Source organism: Vigna unguiculata, chromosome 10 (genome assembly GCF_037176805.1).
Source record: "Vigna unguiculata cultivar grain cowpea cultivar isolate G323 ecotype 2 chromosome 10, ASM3717680v1, whole genome shotgun sequence".
NCBI lineage: Eukaryota > Viridiplantae > Streptophyta > Magnoliopsida > Fabales > Fabaceae > Vigna > Vigna unguiculata.
Window position 1 is genome coordinate 41,230,532 of NC_140801.1, and position 6,953 is coordinate 41,237,484.

Consider the following 6,953-nt stretch of genomic DNA (forward strand, 5'->3'; position numbering starts at 1 on the left):
TTTAGTCCTTTAACCTGTCACGTGGCACAATCATAACCTGACATGTAGTAGTTTATATATTTAAAAAAAATAAAAAAATCAAAAATCAAAAAATCAAAAATTCCACAAATTGACACGTAGCATGTATGGACATAGTGTTAGCATCAACTTAACAGAGAGAAAATGACCACATTAAATCTTTCTAAATAATTGGAGGACTAAATCGAACCAACAAATAATAAGGAACCAAAATTAACCAAATTAAAAAATTAGAGCACTAAATCAATAATTATACCTAAAAAAGTTTTAATAGATAAAATTTGAAAATTACTAAAATATCCTTAATCATAAAAATAAAATTAAGTGATTAGTAAATAAGTTAAAAATATTAAAATTTAAAAATATTTTAATTATTATATATATATATATATATATCTTATTATAATTTGTTATATATATAATAAATAATATATATATATATATATATATATATATATATAATAAATAATATATATATAATAATTAATATAATAATAATTATTATATTTTTAACAATATTTTAATTACTATTATTTATTATATTTATTTTTTACTCACATAGAGCATATAGAAGTAAAAATATATCTTATCTCGAAAAGTCTTCGCAACTGAAATGAAATAGGATTATTGATGCTTTCGGTTTTGTACTCACTCACAAATTATTGAATGAGAATACCATTCATATTCCAAACCCATCTTCTGTAATTCATACATACAGTACTATTCTTTGTCGAACTCAATGTAAAGGAACTAAGCGTTTGAGAAAAATATCATTGTTCAATTTTATTCTTTGATTTCTTCATTGTTAACACGTGTAAGATATAGTTAGAGAATGAATTTAAATTCATTTTTTAATGAGAAATTATCATGCTAACATCACATTCATACCTTGTCATTTCATCGAACTTGCTGTTTTATAATTTATTTTAGAAAATTTTAAGATCAGTTTAGCTCAAAAGAATATATATTGATTTCCGATTATCAATAAATCTTTACAATTATAGAAGTGAGTTTTAGAATAAATCAAACAATTAATAATAATAATGACAGTATATAATAATATTATTATTATATAATCATTAATAATATTATTATTATATATTAATTGTGAAATCCCCTTTAATCTGTTTTACTTTTCCTCTGTTCGAAGAAGTTAACTTCTCCTCATTTCTTCTTCTTCTTCTCTATTTCTAAATTCTTTCTCAACCTCTCTTCTCAAAAACTGCCATCTCACCAATTGTTTGAATTGTTGCCAGATTCTGGAAGAACAAGTCCAACAGAACCCTCTGCTGCTTCCTCCCTCAACTCCCTTCCTCCTAGGTATGTTCCATGTCTGTTTTGGTTCAATTCCAGCTAGAATTCACCTCTGTTGTCTCTGAATTCTGGGTTTAATTATGGGATTCTTCCTTCTCCATGTCTTAGTGATGAATTCTCTAGGTTAAAGTAAGATTTCTGCCTTCTTGCAACTAATTTGACTTCACCAAGCTCAAACCTTAACAAAGGTAAGGGAAGCTAACTCTTTACCCAATTTTCGTGTATAAAATGTCTTTAAGTACTTGAATTGCATGATTTTGCGTTTGATTGATGTTTGGAACTTCTTGTTGTGTGAAATTGGGATTTTGGTATGAATTTCATAGTTTTGCATGTGAAGAACAGATTGAAAACCTGATAGTTTCGCCCAGGCGAGAAGCTCTCGCCTGAGCGAAAGTATAAGAGAGTCACATTTGTTACTGCGCGAGGTCTCGCCTAGGCAAGCTGGGGTCGCTTGAGCGAGGGATCCTCTCGTCTAAGCGAACCAGCTTAGCCTGAGCGAGAATTCGCTCAGATTTTTGGGTTGCCCATTGTATGGGGTCTCGCCCAGGCGAGAGCGGCCCGCCTAAGCGAGATCACCCCCTGGCCTAGGCGAGATTCTCTAGCTTGAGCGAGTATCACTGCAGAGTTATTTTGTTTTCTCTGTTTTAGATGAATAAAAGCCTTATTGAATGAAATAATGTGATGTTTGCTCATAGTATGCTTGGATAATCATGGTTGGTAATATATATATATATATATATATATATATATATATATATATATATATATATATATGTATGTATATGTATGTATGTATGATGAAATTTCGGGGAATGAGATTGTGAAGAGATGTGATTGAACTAGGATTTCAAGGGAAATTCTAAGAGAAGTATTTAGTGTGTGTAAGCACTTAAGGACTCAGATTTGGTTGGCCTCCTGACGCTCCAATAATCCATTAAGACTCATGTAGAGTGTGATGGATTATGTGTGAGGAGTAGCAGAAGGTCTTAGTCTATGGATCCAATCAGTCATAGACGCGAAGGGGACTTACCTTGGGAGTGGTTGGGTGATAACCCCTTGAGCCTAAACTCTGTAGAGTTTGGAAACCTTCACAGGTGCAAGCCACCAAGAGATCCAATGTTGCTTACATAATCCAGATATTGAGTCTAGTGTCATGTAACTGTGTTGTATTGTGTTGGTGACTTAAATAATTCTGATGGATGTGAAATTACTTGTTTATAATTATAATTAAACTGCTTGATTTATTTTGTTAACTTACCCTTCTTGTCTGGGCTTGTTTTTCTTTGTGTATGTTCTCTTTTGCAATGATCACCTATGATTTGGTGTGAGCAGAAAAGGATCCAGGAGAAGATACACCCCTTTTGGACCAGAGTTGACTCATGACTAAAGACATTTGGTAGTACTTTTGTTTTATTAGACTTGGGAGTAGAGCCCTTTTGAATATATATATATATATATATATATATATATATATATATATATATATATATATATATATATATATATTATGTCTTTTCCCTAGCATAGGCCATACTTTGGTTGGAAATTCATACGGTTACTTTGGATGACTGTATTAAACTCGTGTATGGCTTATTCTGACTATCTGCTTTGCTAAATCATGATATGATATTTTGTTTAGTAGTTTAAAAACTATTAAATGGAATGTTACATTAATAATATATTATATTATTAATAATAATATTACTAACGATTAATAAGATTATATATTATTATTATTAATAATTATTAGAATTATTATTATATATTAATAATATATTTTTATATGTTATAACTAAATTAAAAAGAAGTGTGGGCCAGTTGACTAATATTATAACTTTTTTAATTTTTTTAATTAATTGTTAAAAACATGATTAACGTTAGTATTTTATTTTATATAATAAATTATATATGGAATGCGGTTTATCACGCATGATTATTTTTAATATCGTTTAAAAATAAAAATAAAAATTAATAATTTTAAAATTGCAGATATTAAATAACAATAAAATTTCAATTATTTTTAAATTAAGGTTAAATTTTATGACCGAAAAGATATTATATATATATAATTTTTTTTTGACGTCTCATTTAAATAAAATAAATCTACTAAATAAAACATAGCATCATTATAGTATTAAAAGAGCACACGAGTTGAATAGTATTTAAGGATTCACCATTACAGTCATTTATGAAAGTACTTAAAAGATACTAAGACACACCAAATATGCCATGAACAAAACAAAATCTGAAAGTTTAACACTTTTGCAAAAGACTGCTCCCCGAGCAAGGAATTACATAGGCACCAAGGCCTTGGGACTACTCATAAGAACGGCTAACATATCCAAAACTAGGCAGCAAAATCACCACCATGAGATCTATCATCAAGAATTCCCTCATCTACTCCCACCAATAAGGTGATCATCGCAAAAGAGAAATAAAGCAAGGAACAAACACAAATGAAAGGGTAAGCTAGTGAAACAAAATAATTTTAACATGTTATAGCATTCAGATACTTGAAACAAATTATAAACATGCAACATAGTAGCACCAAATCATGTTATAGTAAACAAGCAGGACACTATGACTCAATTATACTTATACATATAATAAGATCGATCGGATTCACTAGAGGCTTGCACTTGTGGTGACCTCTACTACTCTGCAGAGCCATTGCCAATGAGTTTCACACACAAGGTTAGCCTTCAAGCATCTAGGGCCTCCCACTACTCTCACCACTTGGATCAATTTGCTCTACGTGAGACTAATTGATCCTTTAGAGTTTCAGGATGCGATCCTTACTTGAATCATTATCTTAATTATATAACACTACACACACCACCATGAGATCTCCCTACGAGTTTTCATGGAATTACATCTATCTCACACCAGATTCATATTCCTCATTCCATAACCACAACTTTCATCTCAAATATCCAAATTCTCATGCCAAACCACCACCAACCAACCAACAATTCCATGACTTAATTCATTCCAAGCATACCAATTTCAATTCATACAACCCAAATAACACATGCATATTCACATACTTCATTCATTTGCAAGATAAACAACCAGTCACAACTCAATCAGGAAAATAAAACACAAACCTGCATTGTTCTCGTTTAGGCTAGAAGCCTTCGCCCAAGAGATAGCGTCTGTCTCGTTTACGCTAGGCATTCTTGCCTGAGCGAGACCTGCAACAGTGGCACAGTGAGCACTCTGTGAATTCTTGCCTAAGCGAGGCCTTCTCGCCTGGGCGAGATCTCTCTTTGCCCAAAACAAAAGTCCCTTGCCTAAGCTACTATCCAACAGAAACACACAGGTTTTTCCACGATTTCTCGCTTAGGCGAGACCCTCTCGCCTGAGCAAGATGGTTCGTCACTCACATTGAGAGCCTTTCGCCTGAGCGAGAGCTCACGCAGAAAATCAAGGCGAGCTTCTGCTACTCTCGCCTAGGCGAGACGAGCTCGCTTGGACGAGGATATCAATTCTCGCCACTGTTCCACGCATGCCAAACCCACATCACAGTTGAAAAATGGGACTTAGTATATATATATATATATATATATATATATATATATTAATTATTACAATATCAATTAAAGGATTTTAAGAAATTAACATAGTTCTAAATATTAAATTTTCTTCTCTAAAATAAAAGCAAAGGCAGCATATTTCAATATCACATATCTTCTTCCAAATAAAATATTATAAATTATTTGACGAAAAAAATAAGTGCTTCTAAAAATATTCATGGGTCCAAGCTTCGAATGTCTTTTGCAAGACTTCTATAACTATAATTGTGAATTTATTATTCGACGAAAAAAATAAGTGCTTCTAAAATTTCTTAATGCAAAATTAATACATCATCTACTTAAAGATATAGATAGGTTGACTTTCCTTTATATACTGTTCACTTTGTGAAATATATTCATCCACTACTAGAAATTCACATATTACATGAGAGTTTTCTTGCAAATTTGTTAAGAAAATTTGCAAGAAAATACTTTTTTCTGTCATTTTTTCTAAGGATTTAAATTGGCAGGTAATTCCTTCGTGGGTAATCATTTTCTACGAAATTATAAAATTTACAAGTATTTTCCACAATTTTGGTGCGAAAATTGTTTTATAAAAATATTTTGCAAGAAAATTGGTAGCAATTTGTTACAATTTTTTTTTCACAACAAAATTTGTAAGTATTTCGTACGAAAAAATTTTCAAAACAAAATTTGCATGAAATGAGTTTTTTAGTAGTGATCTCTCTAAAAAAGAGTTTTTATAGGTCATATAATATTTACTACGAGTTTCCTTGTAATCTTTTTAATAGAACTTTTGTTGTAAGTTAAAGAGCAACAAAAATAAAATATTTAAATCAAAACACTACTAAAAAAATTTATATTTTCTGTCAATTTTGTTTTGAAATATTTTTTGTAGGAAATACTTATAAATTTTGTTATGAAAAACAATTTGCAAGAATTTACTGCCATTTTTTTTGCAAAATATTTTGTATAAAACACTTTTCACAACAAATTTTGTAAGAAATACTTACAAATTTTATAATTTTGTAGGAAATAATTACCTACGAAGGAGTTACCTATCAATTATGATTCCTAGAAAAAATAGCAGAAAAATTTTTTTTCTTGTAAATTCTTGCAAAATTTTTTAATAAATTTACAAGAAAAATATCATATAATATGAAAATTTTTAATAAATAAGCGACTTATAGAATGATTTCTGAAAATGAGACAAATGAAAGGGGTTAGGGGCTGAAAATTGGGTATTGGATCTCCTAATGAACTGACCTTGGACCCACGAAAAGACCAAACCTAAATCACTCATAAAATTGAAAAATGAGGTTTATATATATATATATATATATATATATATATATATTATTACAGTATAGGATTTTAGGAAGTTCTAAATATTAAATTTTCTTCTCTAAAATAAAAGCAAAGGGAACAAATTTCAATATCACATATCTTCTTTAAAAAGAATATTATAAATTAAAATAAATTATAGTAATTTATTATAATTCATGATTTCTAAGCCAACATTATGGAAAAAAACGTAATGAATCAAATAAATATATATATTATTTAAAGATTTGAAGTGTGGGTGTATCTGAAAGCCTTGTATGGAATAATAAAGTAAGAAACATGATGAACCGACTTGTTGAAGATGTGGTATGGTATAAGGTTGAAATACATTATACTTTGACCAGCATGCATGCATTGTATATTACTAGCAAAATGGGAAGAAAAAGTTAGAAAGAAAAGAAAGAAAGAAAGAAAGAGAAAGTGTGTGTGTGTGTGAAGTGAAGTGACAAGAAAATCCTACAAAGCTTGATGGTGATGAAATAAATGGTGGATGCACGTGGAGGAGACAAAAATCTTATGAAATCTGAATCTGAGACGTCATTTTACAATCCAGGCGTATCTGTAATTAAAGGGATAAGCTGACTTTGATGTAGCTTCTGTCCCTTTCTGGTTTAATGCACACTGTTCTCTCTTAATTTCACTGTTAATGTGCCCAAAACAAAAAAGACAAAACCCAGTGTTTTCTGCTCTTCTTCCTCATTTTCTTTTCTTCTGCCACGTCAAACACCCACAGCAAGAAAA

General features: G+C 30.2%; 1 long non-coding RNA gene across 1 annotated transcript; it reads left to right on the top strand.

Moving 5' to 3' along the window:
• Nucleotides 1-1,170: 1,170 nt before the first annotated feature.
• LOC114166077 (uncharacterized) lies at nucleotides 1,171-2,917 on the top strand. The gene is made up of 3 exons (XR_003599846.2): nucleotides 1,171-1,338; nucleotides 1,441-1,520; nucleotides 2,665-2,917. It is a non-coding gene; the product is annotated as an uncharacterized LOC114166077 (long non-coding RNA).
• The last annotated feature ends 4,036 nt before the right edge of the window (nucleotides 2,918-6,953 follow it).